This window comes from Spinacia oleracea, chromosome 6 (genome assembly GCF_020520425.1).
Source record: "Spinacia oleracea cultivar Varoflay chromosome 6, BTI_SOV_V1, whole genome shotgun sequence".
Lineage (NCBI taxonomy): Eukaryota > Viridiplantae > Streptophyta > Magnoliopsida > Caryophyllales > Amaranthaceae > Spinacia > Spinacia oleracea.
The window spans coordinates 122,970,697-122,990,482 of record NC_079492.1 but is presented as its reverse complement, the minus strand read 5'-3'; the positions used below and the strand labels follow the sequence as shown (position 1 = coordinate 122,990,482).

Sequence of the window (19,786 nt, the reverse complement as noted above, 5' to 3'; positions counted from 1 at the left end):
GAAAATCGCAGAAAATTCACACCAACTGTGAAAGGTATGTAGTTTATTTGTGTGCTAGCAATTTTTTTCCCTCGAAATTGAGTTGATTTTTACTGGATATGTTAGGGTTTAGGGTTTGTAGATGCAAGTTCAATTTTCTTTTTTTGTGCGATTTTATGTTGTTTAAGCTTTGTTTTTACAGGGGTTGGTATATTAATCTAAAAAGACAAAAAATTTAGGCAAAAGTGTTTATGAATTGGGCTAATTGATAAACTTATTAGGGTTTGAATTAGTAAAACAGGGGAAATTGTTTAGAGATTAGTAAATTGAGCATCACTAACTTTTATTATCCTTTTGAAAGGGAATCATGTCTGGGTTCGAAATAGTAGCCATCTTTATTTCAGTATAGTGTTTCAAAAGAACAGGAAAACAAATAATGAGAAATTTTTCAAAAATAATGAACAGAGATTAAAATGCAGTTAACAGTGTGCAAGAATCATATGGCACACAATGGCTAGCAATGTAAGGAAAGTTTAGGCCTATTCCCAGGATCATATTCTCCATCTAAAGCGTCAAAGAAATGTGACAAGGACCCTCAGAGAGTATGCGTAAACAAGAAATATGACAAGGTTGTAAACTGAGTGTACCTACAGGCTACAACTATTTATTGGAAATAGACTTTAATTAAGCTTCTGTTCTGAATGGGCCATGGATTGGTAATCAAGAAACCGACCATGGTTATGGGTAATTAGATACAAAATGAGGTTTAAGATGGATCACTCGAGTAAATGTAATTAAGCTTTACAGAACCTGAAGCAAAGCAACTTCATTCCCTCTTCTCTATTTCAGTCACAATTGTCCAAAGCCAAAGTGTATTTTTTCTACTAAACTAGGAAAAAGTACTTTGAAATGAATTTGTTTTGAGTCTACTTGAGAATTGATAGTCTTAACACATTTCTTGTTTTAATGCCTACTTGACAGTTGACAGTCTTTACAGTTGACATTGTGGCTGTCAAAAGAAAAAAACAGTTGACATTGTTTATAACATATTAGTTCAAGTCTTAGGATGTGCCGCTGCCCCCTAAATCAGATCTTTTGACACAATTAAAGTCAAGACTCTGGACATGGAATAAAAAAGAATGTAGTAGTTTATCTTAGAGCCAAATAAATATCAATTCCTTAAGTATTGAGCACTGATGAGCTAAAGCCTAGCTTAATAATTCAAAATTGAAGTACTTGATATATGATTGGTTGTTTCTTTGATATTTATTTATATTCTTCAAATCAATGTACGATTAATTATAACGGTGCTTGATATATGGTCGTTTTTTTTTATGTAGATATGGATATCCCACCTTGTATTATATTGCATCATGGTGGAAAGTGGGTGTGTGATCCTAATTTTTCTTATCTTGGGGGTCAAGTTAAGATTGTCAATGACTTGCCTAATAATGTCAGTGCACAATACTTCAAAAACTTGATCAACTCATTAGGGTATGATAATGTGATTAAGCTTCATTATTGTGATCCCCTTAAGAACTTACAAACTGGTGTTAGGTTCTTGTCTTATGATGATACCATCTTTAGTATGTTCATTAGCCTTCTAGAAGAGTTCAGAATTATCGATGTGTTTACTGAGCATGATGATGAAGTTGTTGTTGGGGGACAGGGGCAACCATTTAAGTCATACTTTGAATCTGTTCAAGTTGATCCGGTTGAGTTTACGGAGCATGGTAATGTGTTTGCTGAGCAGGATCATGTTGTTAATCCTGGTGTGACTGGCCATACAACTGAGCATGATCATCTAGGTGATGACATAGATTATGACGAAGAAGGGAGTGATAATGAGGATGCAGAAGTTAAGGATGCTAGAAAAAGATCAAAGAGGCTGCCAAAACTGAAAATGAATATCTAAAAGAGCTGGAGTCTTTGAATAGAGTTGCAGGGAGGTTAGGTGATAAGAATTTAGAGGTTGATAGTGATTACGAGGATGATGATGAGGAGTTTCATTCTCCTGCTAACTCAGATGATGACCAGGAAGAAGATTGTGGTTACCTTCTACCACAACCATCTAGGGTTAAGAAAAGACCTAAGTTATCGTCTACGTCCAATCACCTTCTATTTGGGACATCAGAATCACAATCTCCGTTTTTCTTAGGTCAAGAGTTTCAAGATGCTATTGAGTTTAGAGAGGCTGTGACTAGCTACTGTGTGAGCGTAGGTAGGGATGTGGTTTACACAAAAAATGATAAGAGAAGGATGGGGGCTAGATGCAAAGCTAAAGAGCAGGGTTGTCCATGGTACATGTGGGCATCACTTGAGCGGGGGAAAGAAACACTCGTAGTCAAGACACACATCCCACACCACAATTGTGGCAGATTGCCTAGGGTTAAAAAAATTTCATGTGCATGGATTGCTAAGAATTACCATGTAAAATTCAAAGTAAATCCATATATAAGGTGCAAAGAGATAGTTGAGACGGTTTGGTCTGAATGGGGTATAAAGATCTCATTGTGGCTCGCTGTGAAGGCAAGAAAAATGGCTCAAAATGTGATATTAGGTGAGTATAAAGAGCAGTACTCATTGTTGCATAGGTATGCACAGGAGATCCTAAGGTCGAACCCGGAGAACACAGTCAAGTTCAAACTTGACAACAATGTGTTTGAGAGAATCTATATTTGCTTTGCTGCTATTAAAAAAGGTTTCTTGGCTGGGTGTAGAGCTTTCTTTGGAATTGATGGGTGTTTTTTAAAGGGTCCATATGGTGGCCAACTTCTTGTTGCTGTTGGCAGGGATGGAAACAATCAAATGTTCCCGATAGCTTGGGCATGTGTAGAAACTGAAAGCACTGAAACTTGGAGTTGGTTTCTTCAACTTCTAGCTGATGATCTGGACACTACAGATGGGAGTGGTTATACAATAATGTCTGACCAACATAAGGGGTTATTAAAAGCCGTGTCTGACATATGGCCAAGGGCAGATACAAGGGTCTGTGCTAGGCATGTTTACTGTAATTTCAGGCAAGTATACGGAGGCGGTCTGCTGTACAGGAGAGGGTTTTGGAAAATTGCAAAGAGTACAACAGAAAATGATTACAAGACAAATATGCAACTGTTTTCTTCAATTTCAGAACTTGCTGCAGAGGACTTGAAGAAAAGGAATTACAAAAAGTGGGTTAGGGCATACTTTACTCCTCAATCTCAGTGTGACAGCATCGACAACAATATGAATGAGGTATTCAATGCATACATACTGTCATCAAGGCATAAGCCAATCATAACAATGCTTGAGGATATAAGGGAGGGGTTAATGGAGAGATTACACAAAAAGAGGGACTTTATTGCTAAGAAGGAGATTCTGATTTGTCCTCGGATTCAACAAAGATTAGAGAAATCTAAAATTGATGCACGGGGATGGTCAACATTTTGGGATGGACATTTCTCTTATGGTGTGAGAGAGGGTGCTACACAGGTTAGATATGTTGTAAGTTTACTGGAAAGAACTTGTAGTTGCAATGCTTGGCAACTTAGTGGTGTGCCATGTAACCATGCTGTTGCGGCTATTTGGAAAGCAGTTGAGCATCCTGAACACTACGTAGCAAGCTGCTTCGCCAAGGACACATATTTAAAGGCTTATCAGTATCCTTTAGAGCCTTTAAATGGTCCACAACAATGGCCAGAATCTCCTTATGCTCCAATTGTAGCACCAGTGGTGAAGAAATTAAACAATAGACCTACCGTTAAGAGGAAGCCATCAGTTGGTGAGGTTGAAGGGTTTAAGTTAACCAAGAAGGGTCAAGTGCACAAGTGCAGTAACTGTGGAGGGGAAGGACATAACAAAAGAAAATGCCATATTCCATTGAGAGAGACACCCTTAGTTGTACCAAGCCAAGCATCACAGACGCTTGCAACACCTAAACAGAAGCAGAAACAACCACCTAAACCCAAGCCAGTGGTTCCGTCTTCTCAGCAAACTCATACAGCTGCTCCTATGCACACAAGAGGTATTGGTGTTTATACTTATCCTAATGGATATCAAAGGCAAGCAGTGGTAAGCTCACTAACTATTTCTTTAATTATTTATGGTGCTTGTGTCTTCACTAATGATTTCTTTGTCACATTGCAGAATTTAAACCGAAGTCAATCGCAAACAAGCATATCATCAAACACTTCAACATTAACAAAATCATAAACAGGTGCATCTCTTTTCTGCATTTCTTCTTCTGTTTACATGAATTACACACAACTTATTGCATTAGATTGCGTTGCTTGATTAATGAGCTTGAATATTTGAATAGAGTTGCTAGGAGGTAAGGTGATTTGTGTTTGTGTAACACCCCGACAATTCTCTCTTTTCTAAAATAACCTTTTTATATAAACGTGGAGAATTATCAAGGCATTATCGCCCGTGTGAAAACGTAACGGCTTATTCAGAATTTTGCAGCGGAAAACATAAAACTAACTTTAGGTTTATAAATAATCGATTACAGGTTTAGTCCCAAAAATCAACCAACGAAAATAAGGAAATATAAATAGTATGACAAGTTTAAAGTCCATTTAAACAAACCTAAGTCAACTTAGCAAATCAAAACTAAATACAAGCTCTCTATTCCCGATCCCAATGATGCAACATCTTCAAACCTGCAGATGGACAATGCTTATTGATCCTTAGAGACTGCTTACCAAAGATTGGGTCATCACAGGATCAATAAGGCATAGCCATGATCAACATGCACAAGCAAAAGCACGTAATCAGCAAAGCTGAGTACTACATACTAAATCAATAATAATCCTAACATGGTTCTATTAAACGAACAACCCTAACATGATACTAATGAACACAAACAAGGGCAGACAAAACATGATAGTTTGACGACCATACTTGACCAGACTAGACTAGGCTAGACTTTTAGCAATAATATTATTTTAGTTGAAATAGACAATGGACCGAGTTGACCATCCAGAAGTCTTCACTAAGGAAGACGAGGTACGGGCGCGACTCCGTAACCTCAGTGACCTGCGATATCGAGGAACGTTTAAATAAAAATAGGACACGGTGATCAATCCGGTCCCAGAAAAGGCCATGGGCTACCACCATGAACCCCAACTCCTGTTTGTCCGTCACTTCAGACGTGCACAGTCTAAAGCTATTGCTATTCAGTTTCACTTTACATGATTTACAAATTGAGATTCCGTTATGACTCAACCATTACATAAGACAGACAATTCACATTTGTTCACAACTGTTTTTATCTTGGAATTAAGTAAGTGATCATAAAAGCATCAATCAAGACTCATTCCAACTTAACCAACCTTTCCTTTAACCATGAGCAACCCTGTATATGGGCATAAAGTTTCAACTTACTAAACAAGGTCCTCCGCCCTTATAAAGTAGTGAAAAGATAGAAAGGGAACAACAACCAATTGATCCAACCCAATCATATAGAATAATCTAGTGTTCCCAACCAACATGTTTGTATCAAACATCCATACTAACATGTTACAGTTCTTATAGTGCAAAATAAGTTCAATAAGTTTGTCCAACAGTATTAAACATGCACATTCAATATAACCCAGTTCGTCCATAATATCAACATCACCAAGTTCAACAATAATATCAACATAACCAAGTTCAACAACAAGATTCAACATGGTTTCAACAATTAGCACACGTTCCAAGCACACAGGTATGTACGTACCTTGTGTAAACAAACTGATAGGCCACTTTAACGAATTCAAAAGTCGCCCACAAAGAATTCTCCGCCTAAAATAATCAAGAAACGTACCCAAATCAATTCCTAATAATTTACAGCAACACTAACGTACTCTAAACACATCCTAAACATATTTAGAACATTCCCCAATATCGAAACTTAATTAATTAACTTCCTAGAATAGTGATTAATTCCCTAACGATCCCTAATTATCATAAACTCCAACAAACGTTCCTTTTTAAATTTCCAGCAACATTAGGGTGCTTCAAACCCTTCCTAAACATAATTAGATCCTTTCCCAATATCAAAACTTGAGTATTTGATTTCCTAGCATAATAATTATTGAATCAATGATTGAAATTCGTTGAAAACTCTTCGCAAACATCATACTTTAAATTTTCAGCAATACGAAATCGTTTAAAGCTTTCCCAAAACCAAATTATCATGCTTAGAACATAAAATAATAATTTTAATAATTCACAACCATTCTATCATGATTTTAAATCTATTAAAACCTTAAAAATTCATGTTTTAATAATTAAAATCCTTATTTTAATTCAATTATATAAATCTGAAAATTAATGATTCAATTTTGCGAAACATGAAATCTGGAATTCATAATTGGATAATAAAAACTAAACATTTAATTTAATAGAACATAAATTACATAATTAAAACATAATTTACATTTAATTAACTTAGGGTTTAAGAAATTAACCAAATAAAGGTTTAAGGAGATGCTGGCCGGCGGCATGGGAGGCGCGGCAGCGAGCGGTGGTTCTGGTGGTTGATGCGACGTGGCTGGGCGTGCGGTTGCTGTGCGACAGCATGAAAGCAAATGAGGAGAAGAGCGCAAGAAATAACAACCAAGAAAGGAGACCGAAAAATAAAAAGGAGGGAGGAGAAGTTACCGAGCAGACCGCCGGTCAGGCGATGGAGAAGAACTCGCGGCGGCTGTGCTGGTGGCGAGCATGGTGGTCTCGCTGCGCGAAAGCAGAACAACCAAGAGGAGAAGGGTAAGAAACTGAAAGAAGAAGAAAGAGATACGAGGGGAGAGAGAGAGTACCGGACGGAGAAGAGAAGGAAGGTGAGGCTCGCGGTGGTAGGGCGGCGCGACTGAGGATGGCGGCGCTGCGGTGGTGCGGCGGTTGCTTGAGGAGCAGCAGTTCCACGTGAAATTGAAGAGAAGGGTTTGGAATGGTTCACGTGAAGGAATAAGAGGGAAGGGAGTTTTGTTGTTTTTGTTTTGCTTTTTACGTGAGATTGAAAGAGAAGGGAGTAAAGAGTTTTGGATTTAATTATTTGGGCTTCATCCAATTGGGCTAGAATTATGATTTAGTTTTAGAACTTGAATCCAAAACCGTTTAGGATTGTTTTCCAATTTCGAACGTGTTTTCGTAATTCAAATTCTTTTCAACCTAAAGTCTAAAATTATTTTAATTTCATACATCGTTGAAATATTTAAAACGTATAAAAATAAATATTCGTTAATTACATATTTATTTCTAAAATTCGTAAATTCTATATAAATATAAATAACTATACGTTAAAATATATTAATAAAATTTATAAAATTACGGGGGATTACAATCTACCCCTCTTAAAAGAAGTTTCGTCCCGAAACTTTACACGAAAATTCACATATTTTCCAAAAGTTATCAACTTATTCTTACTGGAGAAGTACTTGTGCCGCTCATGTGCACTCTTTTGCCAACTTAAAGTTGCTTGTGTTACTCATGAACACCTTTTTCTTATGCGGAGAATCTATTTATTTTGCACCAACATGTATAAGTTGCTAAAAATGAGCGTAAAATGCATAAAATTGCTATAAAAATAGGTAAAAGCGCGAATTTTTATCACATTCTACCCCTCTTAAAGAAAACGAGTTACGCCCTCGTAACTCATCTCAGGGAATACTTTGGATATTTCACCTTCAACGAACTCTGTCCCCAATACAATGTTTTCGCGAAAATCATTCCAGCAAGTGGGGCTTTTGCACTTCTTTCCATGGGATGCCTCAAAATGTGACATCTTAATGCTCGCATGATAACTATTGTTGCAAGAAATTCAATCGACTCTAGGTGGTTTTCCCGGTTACCCTTAAAGTAAATAACACAAGTTTTCAACATATGTTCCGTTAGTAATTTCAATCTGTCTATCGGTTGCAGGGTGGAAAACAATACTCATTTTCAATGTCGTCCCCAAGATTCATCGTACCTTTTTGCCAAAATTTCAGAATTTTATGGTCGGTAAATATCTTAGTTTCATAAGCTTCATAAGGATCTTAGTTCCAAATCTTCAAAGCGGACACAATAAAGTTAGCTCTAGATCATGGGTAGGGTGACTAGCCTCATAAGGTTTCAATTGACACGACAACAGGTGCGGAGGTCAAACGCTCTTTTAAAATCTGGAAAGCTTCCTCACATTTCTTACTCCACTCGAATTTCGATTCCTTTTTCATCAAGTTGGTCACTGGTTTTGCTTTCTTCGAAAAGTCTTTCACAACCTCCTATAATAGTCATCTAGGCTTAGAAAACTTCAAATACCGGACACGTTCTTTGGAGTAGGTCACTCACTCACAGCTTGAATCTTAGCAGGATCTACGGAACTCCTTCTGTTCAACTTTTCCTTGTTACCGAACCTCATTACGCTTTTCATTGCTGTATAACTTTTGGGCTTAACTCTTAGCTCTTGCACCAATTCATGTATTTCTTTTCATCTTTTCCAGACAACAAATGATTTCTAACGATCCTGGACCACTCAAATCTTCTCTTAAATTTATTCCCTTACGTAACATAGTTCTCAATCAATTTAGTCCTTGACTTTTCCGTCGGTGTCACTGATACACATATGACTTCAAGATTTGTATACTTCATTTAATAAAACTAGATTCTTTCTAAGCGTCTCCAAGTATTCCTCAAGTGTTTGTCATGCTCTTTCTCATTCCTTGAATAAATCGGGATATCATCAATAACATAATAACGAACTTAATTCGGAATTCGTAGAAAATCTCATTCATCAAATCCATAATTAATGCAGGTGCATTGGTTAACCCAAAAGACGTTACTCTAAATCCATAATTAATGCAGGTGCATTGGTTCATATTCTCTTGAAATTCCCTTGGTTTTCCCCAGCATTAAACTCTTTTCTTTTCTCCCCAACAACATTTTTCTTGTCTCTTTTTGGACTACAAGCCATAAATATGAGCAGCTCTCCCATACACAATATCTAAAGACATAAAAGTTTCCCCACCTAATCCTAAGGTGGTCATGCTATAAGTCTACAGAGTATTCAGCGATGGTCATGCTCCCCATACTAAGGTTTAAGAATTCCTAAGATTTTTGCTTTCTCATAAAAAAAGGGTTTCCTTAAGGCAGTAAAAAAAACGAATCCCAATTGAATCTCTCAACAGCGCTAAGTTTAACCCCATTTTCTCTCCACCATAAATCAGCTTCATCTTCCAAGTACAGTACAACTTGACCCACTCTCATGTTCTCAAGACAGTTCAAATCCCCAAACAGTTTCTCGAACTCTCTAACCTAGTTCTCTAAAAAGTAAGATCAGTTTCCCCCTTAAAGTATGGTGACTTAACTTTGGCTAGTCTTTTTAAACATGTCCCCAGCAGAATCGGGACGCTCAATTCTCTCTTGGATCACCTTTTCCGTCAAGAGGCGAATAGCGACAACTAAGTTATTATTGCTTGACATTCTAGTGTGCGACCTAAAATTAATTACTCTACGATCCATAACTCATATTTCCCCTCTACGAAAGAAATTTAGATTTGATCATAGAGATTGCATCAACAAACACTTATTCAAGAATGTACACCAATAATAGAGCAATCATCGTCACTCATTCAAGAAAATATCCTCATCAAGGACATACAATTTGAAAACCAATGAATGGAAGTTCAATCACAACAAATAAGTAATAATATTCCCATTCGCGTGCCCAAAATAAACTTTTGATCATTTGGATTATCAATAATTTAACTCTATTCCTCAAAAGAATGTTAATAACAATTTCTAAACCATAATAACGCACTTGTCCTCAAATTAACATAAAGGTTCTACGACACAAACATAAACTATTGTTGTTGAATAACGAAACTCTCAAACTGGAAATGAATACTTTAACTTCTATTGCTAACTCTATAAAGGCTTATTATATCCTTGAAGAGAATAAAGAATAACTCAAACTCTTATTGCTTTAACTTTAAACCGTTGCTGATATGTCACTTATTCTTTAAAACATAAAAGAACTAACTAACTATTACAACTTCAAATGTTTAAGGCATCTTGTCTATCTGTTCTTTCCTTGGAAATTTGTGAAGTGAAATCTAGATCCTCAGTATTCGTCGATCTTCTCAAAGGATCTTATGTTGGTTTACTTGGAAAGAAGCGTTTTATTCATGAAACAAACAACTTAAGATCTTACTAACGATTTCCCAACCAAAGCATAATCAGAATTCAATAAAACAATAAGTTTGGTGGAATCAAACAATTTCTATGCACATTTACATGCAACAGTTAAACATTTAACACATGCACATAGCAAGTAATTCTTATGCTAGCAATTAACTACTAATGCACATATAATTCTATCCTATATGCCCTTTCCTATATTACCCATCTCTCATAATAAATCATAATAGGTCAAACATTGAAGAATTTAAAGAATAAAACAAGAACGATTAAAAAAAAAAAATTATTAAACGAATAAATAATAAACGAATATTTTTTTTATTTATTTTTTTAAACGAATAAATAATAAGAAATTTTTATTAAACGAATAAATATTTATTAAACGAATAAATATTAAACGAATAAATATATTTAAGGAATAAGATTTTTATTTTATTTTTTTTGAATATATTTAATTTAATTTCAAAAATAAAGAAAAACGTACTTAATTCACATAAACGAAAAGTTTCGAATAAATAAGTTAATTCCGAACTTAAATAAGAAATGTTAATATACTTTCGAACAAAATAAAATGAAGTTGGTCCCCAAAAAAAAAGTAAGCATTTTTTTAATGATATAATAAGTAGAAGCTCAATTCTAGGAAATTCGTTTTAGGAAAAATAGCTAGTTTAGGCGCCTAAAAATTTAAAAAGTAAACACGAAAAATCAATAAAACCTATAGCTCTAAAATACCACTTTGTAACACCCCGACAATTCTCTCTTTTCTAAAATAACCTTTTTATATAAACGTGGAGAATTATCAAGGCATTATCGCCCGTGTGAAAACGTAACGGCTTATTCAGAATTTTGCAGCGGAAAACATAAAACTAACTTTAGGTTTATAAATAATCGATTACAGGTTTAGTCCCAAAAATCAACCAACGAAAATAAGGAAATATAAATAGTATGACAAGTTTAAAGTCCATTTAAACAAACCTAAGTCAACTTAGCAAATCAAAACTAAATACAAGCTCTCTATTCCCGATCCCAATGATGCAACATCTTCAAACCTGCAGATGGACAATGCTTATTGATCCTTAGAGACTGCTTACCAAAGATTGGGTCATCACAGGATCAATAAGGCATAGCCATGATCAACATGCACAAGCAAAAGCACGTAATCAGCAAAGCTGAGTACTACATACTAAATCAATAATAATCCTAACATGGTTCTATTAAACGAACAACCCTAACATGATACTAATGAACACAAACAAGGGCAGACAAAACATGATAGTTTGACGACCATACTTGACCAGACTAGACTAGGCTAGACTTTTAGCAATAATATTATTTTAGTTGAAATAGACAATGGACCGAGTTGACCATCCAGAAGTCTTCACTAAGGAAGACGAGGTACGGGCGCGACTCCGTAACCTCAGTGACCTGCGATATCGAGGAACGTTTAAATAAAAATAGGACACGGTGATCAATCCGGTCCCAGAAAAGGCCATGGGCTACCACCATGAACCCCAACTCCTGTTTGTCCGTCACTTCAGACGTGCACAGTCTAAAGCTATTGCTATTCAGTTTCACTTTACATGATTTACAAATTGAGATTCCGTTATGACTCAACCATTACATAAGACAGACAATTCACATTTGTTCACAACTGTTTTTATCTTGGAATTAAGTAAGTGATCATAAAAGCATCAATCAAGACTCATTCCAACTTAACCAACCTTTCCTTTAACCATGAGCAACCCTGTATATGGGCATAAAGTTTCAACTTACTAAACAAGGTCCTCCGCCCTTATAAAGTAGTGAAAAGATAGAAAGGGAACAACAACCAATTGATCCAACCCAATCATATAGAATAATCTAGTGTTCCCAACCAACATGTTTGTATCAAACATCCATACTAACATGTTACAGTTCTTATAGTGCAAAATAAGTTCAATAAGTTTGTCCAACAGTATTAAACATGCACATTCAATATAACCCAGTTCGTCCATAATATCAACATCACCAAGTTCAACAATAATATCAACATAACCAAGTTCAACAACAAGATTCAACATGGTTTCAACAATTAGCACACGTTCCAAGCACACAGGTATGTACGTACCTTGTGTAAACAAACTGATAGGCCACTTTAACGAATTCAAAAGTCGCCCACAAAGAATTCTCCGCCTAAAATAATCAAGAAACGTACCCAAATCAATTCCTAATAATTTACAGCAACACTAACGTACTCTAAACACATCCTAAACATATTTAGAACATTCCCCAATATCGAAACTTAATTAATTAACTTCCTAGAATAGTGATTAATTCCCTAACGATCCCTAATTATCATAAACTCCAACAAACGTTCCTTTTTAAATTTCCAGCAACATTAGGGTGCTTCAAACCCTTCCTAAACATAATTAGATCCTTTCCCAATATCAAAACTTGAGTATTTGATTTCCTAGCATAATAATTATTGAATCAATGATTGAAATTCGTTGAAAACTCTTCGCAAACATCATACTTTAAATTTTCAGCAATACGAAATCGTTTAAAGCTTTCCCAAAACCAAATTATCATGCTTAGAACATAAAATAATAATTTTAATAATTCACAACCATTCTATCATGATTTTAAATCTATTAAAACCTTAAAAATTCATGTTTTAATAATTAAAATCCTTATTTTAATTCAATTATATAAATCTGAAAATTAATGATTCAATTTTGCGAAACATGAAATCTGGAATTCATAATTGGATAATAAAAACTAAACATTTAATTTAATAGAACATAAATTACATAATTAAAACATAATTTAAAACATTTAATTAACTTAGGGTTTAAGAAATTAACCAAATAAAGGTTTAAGGAGATGCTGGCCGGCGGCATGGGAGGCGCGGCAGCGAGCGGTGGTTCTGGTGGTTGATGCGACGTGGCTGGGCGTGCGGTTGCTGTGCGACAGCATGAAAGCAAATGAGGAGAAGAGCGCAAGAAATAACAACCAAGAAAGGAGACCGAAAAATAAAAAGGAGGGAGGAGAAGTTACCGAGCAGACCGCCGGTCAGGCGATGGAGAAGAACTCGCGGCGGCTGTGCTGGTGGCGAGCATGGTGGTCTCGCTGCGCGAAAGCAGAACAACCAAGAGGAGAAGGGTAAGAAACTGAAAGAAGAAGAAAGAGATACGAGGGGAGAGAGAGAGTACCGGACGGAGAAGAGAAGGAAGGTGAGGCTCGCGGTGGTAGGGCGGCGCGACTGAGGATGGCGGCGCTGCGGTGGTGCGGCGGTTGCTTGAGGAGCAGCAGTTCCACGTGAAATTGAAGAGAAGGGTTTGGAATGGTTCACGTGAAGGAATAAGAGGGAAGGGAGTTTTGTTGTTTTTGTTTTGCTTTTTACGTGAGATTGAAAGAGAAGGGAGTAAAGAGTTTTGGATTTAATTATTTGGGCTTCATCCAATTGGGCTAGAATTATGATTTAGTTTTAGAACTTGAATCCAAAACCGTTTAGGATTGTTTTCCAATTTCGAACGTGTTTTCGTAATTCAAATTCTTTTCAACCTAAAGTCTAAAATTATTTTAATTTCATACATCGTTGAAATATTTAAAACGTATAAAAATAAATATTCGTTAATTACATATTTATTTCTAAAATTCGTAAATTCTATATAAATATAAATAACTATACGTTAAAATATATTAATAAAATTTATAAAATTACGGGGGATTACAGTTTGTTAATGAGATTCCAGAGCCTAAAACTGATCTTTTTTCACGCTAAATCTGCGTACTACATTAATCTAATTGAACAGGAATCAGGTTGTATTTTTTTAACACAATGCTAGATATACAATGTAAAATAAATTGATCAACTTTCATTTTGGCAGCCTGTCCTTGGAGATACTCATATAATTTGTCAGTCTGTTGTAAACTTCCAAATGTATCTCACTCAATCAACACAAGTAACCTAAACAAATCATCAGCCTTGAGTGATACCACACACATTACAGCAGCAACAACCTTTGTTCACTATGTAAAAATATATACACCAATTAACTTGTCAGGAGTTCGTATTGAAGGAAATAATGCCCTTGGTCCAAGTATGCATTCTATGTTAAGTCTAATAAATGCGGTTCAGTATTAATTAACAAGTTAATAATTCAGTGAGATCAAGTGAGCGGAATGCCTGACTAGAGGCCGCTTCAGTTCAAGTGGAATTAATTATATTAATCCACAACTTACTCTTGACTGAACCCGTAGGGTCACACAAATAGTACGTAAACGGATCAAGTATTTAATGGCATTAAATACTCCATCTATGGATATTCGGAATCGACGGATCTTGGTTTCAGTGGGAGCTGAGATCGTCACAGGCAAGAAATGAATACTTCGGAAACGATGATATTGCCGGAAACGGAAATATGGATCGTATCGGAAATATAAATATTATCCAATTCGTAGATGTTGCCGGAAACGGAAACATGGTACGTATCGGAAAATATTATCGGAAATGGAAATATTGCCGGAATCGAAAATATTGCCGGAAACGGAAATATTGTCAGAATCGGAAATATTATCGGAATCGGAAAATAATTCCGGAAACGGAAATATTAAATATTTGTTCGAAACGGAAATTAATTCCGGAATCGAAAATATTAAATATTGTTCGTATCGGAAATAAATTCCGGAATCGGGAATTTAATCGGAAGCGTATCGTACGAATTAGCATCGGACGAGGCCTGCCAGACGAAGGCCCAGCACGAAGCCGGGCCATCGCCCAGCAAGCCAAGCGCGCCACACGAACAGCCAAGGCCACGCCAGACCCAGCGCAAGGCCAGGCCCAGCTGGCCGTGGCAGCGCGCGCAGCTGCGAGCAGTGGGCTGCGAGCATTGCTGCAGCTCGCGTGGGCTTGTAGCTCGCGTGGGCCGAGCGGCCGTGTGGGCTGTGCGCGGGCATGGCCTGCACGCTTGCGGGTCATGCTCGTGTAGAGTTTGTGTTCACATACGAAACCTAAAGAGTATAGGATTTGTTTAATGATTAAAATTCCTAATCCTAAAAGATAAATTAATTAAATAAGAATTCTACTAGGATTCTAATTTAATTAATTCGTATCCTAGTAGGATTCGATTACTTATTCCATGGTCTATAAATATGAGTTAAGGGCTCATAATTTATATCGAGTATTCAAGTATTCAAAGGGATTTTTGAGAGCAAAAATTCAGTCATATAATTGCCTACAATAGCCGAAAATTCTAAGTACCTTAAGGGCGATTCTAGTTGGTCAAGCTTAAGGCGGATCCGGACGTGCTGTGGACTATCTACGGAGGGACGACACTTGGAGTCCTAAAGACTTGTTCTTGTTCGGTTCGGGCGCAGCTAGGGAGGGCACACAACAAAGTGTATGCATCTAAACTATGCTAAATGATTATGTGTAAATAATATGCTTTCCTGGCTTAATGGTTTTCCCGCATGATTTATGTTTTGTCATATGTATCATAACCTAACAGTGGTATCACGAGCCTCTTATTATTTTCATAATCTAAATTGCATAAACATGGTTAAATATTACAAATTTGCAAGAATTAAAAAGGGGTGATTAATTTTCGTAATTGTTAATTAATTGCAAATTGCGTTTATTTAATTATACGTACGCAGTTTTTCGGCAGTTTCTTCGTTACTCATCCAAATCGAGTGATTTTTGTGTCAATTCTGCATGTAAAAGGCATTCTAAATTTTTCGGCCGAACCCAGAATTCTCAAATTCGAAGCCTAACTATGACTTTTCGGAGGTTTTAGTTTTTCGAATGCAAAATTTCGTAAATTTAAGATGTTAAATTAAATATTTGCGATTCTTGTTGATAAATCTTGAATTTTTGATTGACCTACTGTATATGTTTAACAAGTTTGAATGCCTAGCCTTGTTAATTATGCAATCTAATTTGTAATTATGATTAATTTGTTGAAAATTGGAATAATTTAGAATTAATTTGATTTTCATAATTAGTTATAATTTAATTAGATACCTATGATTAAAAACCACCATAAAAATTGTAAATTTATGTTAAATTTTAAATTTTTATGACCTAGACTTGAATCCATGTTAATCGGAAATCAATTAAATAATAAATTTTTGATTTTTCGCCCTAAAATTATGAAATTAATATTATTTATTAATTTGTCATTAATTTTGAATATAAATTTTAAATTTTTATGCGATTCGCTCATATAACTTGCACGCACAAAGCAATGGACGCTACGTGTTACCCTTAAGGGGTGTTGTATAGTGCGGGCATGTGACGACGAGCAAGGGAGCTCGTCGCCCATGCGGTACGAATGCAATGAGCAAGGCCATGGTGCACGAGCACAAGGCAGCAGCCCTGCCTTGTGTCGTGGGCTGTGTGCGATGGGCGAATGGGCGAGGGCGAGAGCAAGGCACGAGCAGTCGCGTGTGGGCAGCAAGCGAGCTGCGCCACAGTGCGCACTACCTCGCGCGCAGCGAGCGCAAGCTCGCGTGCCACGAGTGCTACGCCCAGCATCGATCGCTCGCGCGCAGCGAGCGCCAGCTCGCATGCCACTGCCTCGTGCGATGTGCGCAAGCTCGCGTGCGACGAGGGCAGGCGCGCAGCGAGCCAGAGGCCAAGCATGCCTTGGATGCCTTGCGATGGAATGCAGCAGCAATGCGACGCAGCGCATGGGCTGCGCGCACATGGCCAGCGATGGCTGCGTGCGTGTGGCCTATGGCTGTGCGTTGCGTGGGGTTGTTGCGTTACCATTAGATCGTTTTAAAATTTTAATTTGAAATTTTCAGTTTTCGTAATTTTAATTAATTTTAAAATTAATAATTTAAATTGTTTTCTTGGATTTTAATTTTGAATATTATAATTATAATAAATTTTATTTATTCTAATTATTTTACTAAAATTAAAATCATGAATTAATTTAAATACGACTGAAATTAAATTAAATTTATGGATTCAATTATAAATTTATATGAGCTTTAAATTTTAATTAAATTTGTATGTTTCCGGTTAGACTAGAAATACATTTTTATGTTTAAAATTAGTAAAGCATATGAATTTATTGGTTTAAGTGGGAGCCCTTTTAGTCATAAACTCTTGATTAGGTCTACAAATCCTTAAGGTTAAAACAACTTGATTAGAATTAATAAGGACTGAATAATTGGTAGATTATTGGTGCCCTTGATTAATTGCTGCAAATATTTACGTGATGCATAATGTGTTTTACTAACCAGCTATGTGGGCCATTCATGTTAATGAATGGGTGAATGGTATATATTGTATATGTACTGTTTTGCAGGTTATGAAGTGACTAGTATGGCCCAAATAGGATAGAAAATATGGTTTGCGTACCATTAATTTGAATGTAATTGGTCTAAAGTACCAAAGTTGTTTTTCAATTCAAATATGGTCTGCGTACCATCAAATAGTTGCAATTAGTTTTAATTATAGCTTATCATATTTGAAGAAAATGGTGCCTCCCACGGAGATTTTCAAGACGGACTTTGAAGTTAAAATTTCAAGATGAAGTCGGGCCATACTAGATCACATTTATCTTATGCATGCTTTAAGTTATTTATTGCTTTAAATATGTCTTAAATATGCATGAGATCAAAGCTTGATTGTGTTGCATGATTAAGGATTTTAGTTCACTTAAAATCTAACCAACATAGTAAGAGCCTTAAGTTCCAAACTTAAAAATTGAGTTAAAAGGTGCCATGCCAAAATATACACTTGCTTGGATATCCTTTACATCAATCTAGTAATAGTTTTCGCTCACCGAGGTGTTACTTATTGGTCCTAAAGGGGCAAGGTACACAAATAATTGTGAGTACATGTTAGTTTTGGTGAAACTCAACGATATAAGTAAGGAGTCCTTTTATGTCGTGGCAAAATCGATAGGTTTACCTAATAAGTTCTTAGACGTACCTATCAACCAAGAATAGTTTCTAGACTATTAGCAAAAGGCTTTTGCTTACCTAAAATGTCTTAGAATTGAGTCGACAAACTGTGCTTAATTCTTCAATGGTTTTAGGATCTTGGAATCATTTTATTCGCACCTGCCGGAACAATAAATTCGAATAAAATGCTAATAACTTGTTTTAAATTGCATGATTGCTTTCATTTTCAAGTTATTATTCATGATAAATGTTTAGACTTTGCATGCTTCAATGAATGTTTTAATTATTGTTTATAATTAAATATCTTGCACTGCAGTAAATCCTTTTAGAAAGGTAACAGTAAATTTCCTCGATTGGTAGTGAATCCAAGAACGATTCACGGAAATGAGAGAAAATGAGCAATTTAAAATGTACGTTTCTTTTAGCGACTTTTATGGTTGTTTTCGAGTATCAAAGTCGAATGGCGAACCGATTGGTGCTTGTGAATTAAAAATACAATGTAGTTTTGAGATCATAAAGCATTGAGTTTAAACGCTCAGCTTTACCAATGGTTAACAACCTAAAATCTTTTTTTCCATTTAATTCTCGAATGAGTCTAGTTCCTAGACATTCGAATAGATCGATACTTAGAGAACTTTAGAAGCTTCTGGTAAGATCATCTAGTTGAAACAAAATATTCAACATAAATTAAAATGGTAAAGAACCTTGTTGGTGACATTGGACATGTCTAACAAAGTATAAAAGTCAACACTAAAGAATTCAATTCTTAAGACTATAAGAAAGGGTACAAGAAATAGGAAAACAAAGGAACAAATGAAAGGAATTTATAATTCCGTTTCTACCTATAAGTTTATGTTTAAAGAGAAGTGACCTAGGAATCAAACTTCCTTGGTATCATATACCGCTTGAGGTTCTTACTTCGGTAATAACTCAAATAATGGAAGCTAGGCTACACTAATGGCCTACAAGTGGGAAATGAAGCATGGCAATGCTACATTAGCTGTAGGGTCATCTAGTTTGTTTTAAGTCCTTTCAAGGCTGGAACTAAATGGCTATTTTGTTCCATAATCAGCATACCTAAATTTCTGCTTCAAACACAGAAAGACTCACATTCAGAAGAACAAAAACAATGCTTGTTTGTTTGTTTATTTGAATGAAATGGTCATTTACGGGATGAGTCAATATGCTTGATTAAAACAAACAACTCTTTAAAGAACTTTACTAGGTTCAAATCAACCACTTGATTTGAGTTCCACTAATCTTTGGCATTGTTGCTTAGACCATATCAATAAGTTAACATTCAAAAGCTCTATTTTGATGGACTTTTGAAAGTTCATTGATTTCTAAATCAATTTAAGACAACTAGTCTTACTTGTTGAAAGTAACAAAAGATATGAACTATTGTTAGAACGCCTAGACAATAGAGTTCAAAGCTAAAGAAAGATTTTATGACTTTATTATTTCACATGGATTTGAGTGAATATAGGTTTATTTACTCAAATGTGATATAAGTTGAATGTGTTTGGCTAGTTCAAAGATTCAGAAGTATAAAATCCACTTGGCAAGAAATCATAAAGATCTAGGATAGATCATGTTGATGATTACTTGAGACCAAATATGATCATCAATGATTGTGTATTGTAATTTCACAATCTAGGTCCATAAGATATGGCATATCTACGTTGGAATGATCGAAGTCAATTAGTACTTGATTCGATCAATGATGAATCATAAAGACTTTTCCTATAATTTCCAAAACAAAATGCTCAAC

The 19,786-nt window shown here is 35.8% G+C and overlaps 2 long non-coding RNA genes across 2 annotated transcripts; both read right to left on the bottom strand.

Moving 5' to 3' along the window:
* Window positions 1-6,409: 6,409 nt before the first annotated feature.
* On the bottom strand, window positions 6,410-6,980 carry LOC130462531 (uncharacterized). Its single transcript, XR_008922944.1, has 3 exons — window positions 6,759-6,980; window positions 6,604-6,675; window positions 6,410-6,508 (listed from the first exon to the last, which is right to left on the bottom strand). It is a non-coding gene; the product is annotated as an uncharacterized lncRNA (long non-coding RNA).
* A 5,978-nt stretch (window positions 6,981-12,958) lies between these two features.
* Window positions 12,959-13,528, bottom strand: LOC130462513 (uncharacterized). Its single transcript, XR_008922922.1, has 3 exons — window positions 13,308-13,528; window positions 13,153-13,224; window positions 12,959-13,057 (listed from the first exon to the last, which is right to left on the bottom strand). It is a non-coding gene; the product is annotated as an uncharacterized lncRNA (long non-coding RNA).
* Between the last annotated feature and the right edge of the window lie 6,258 nt (window positions 13,529-19,786).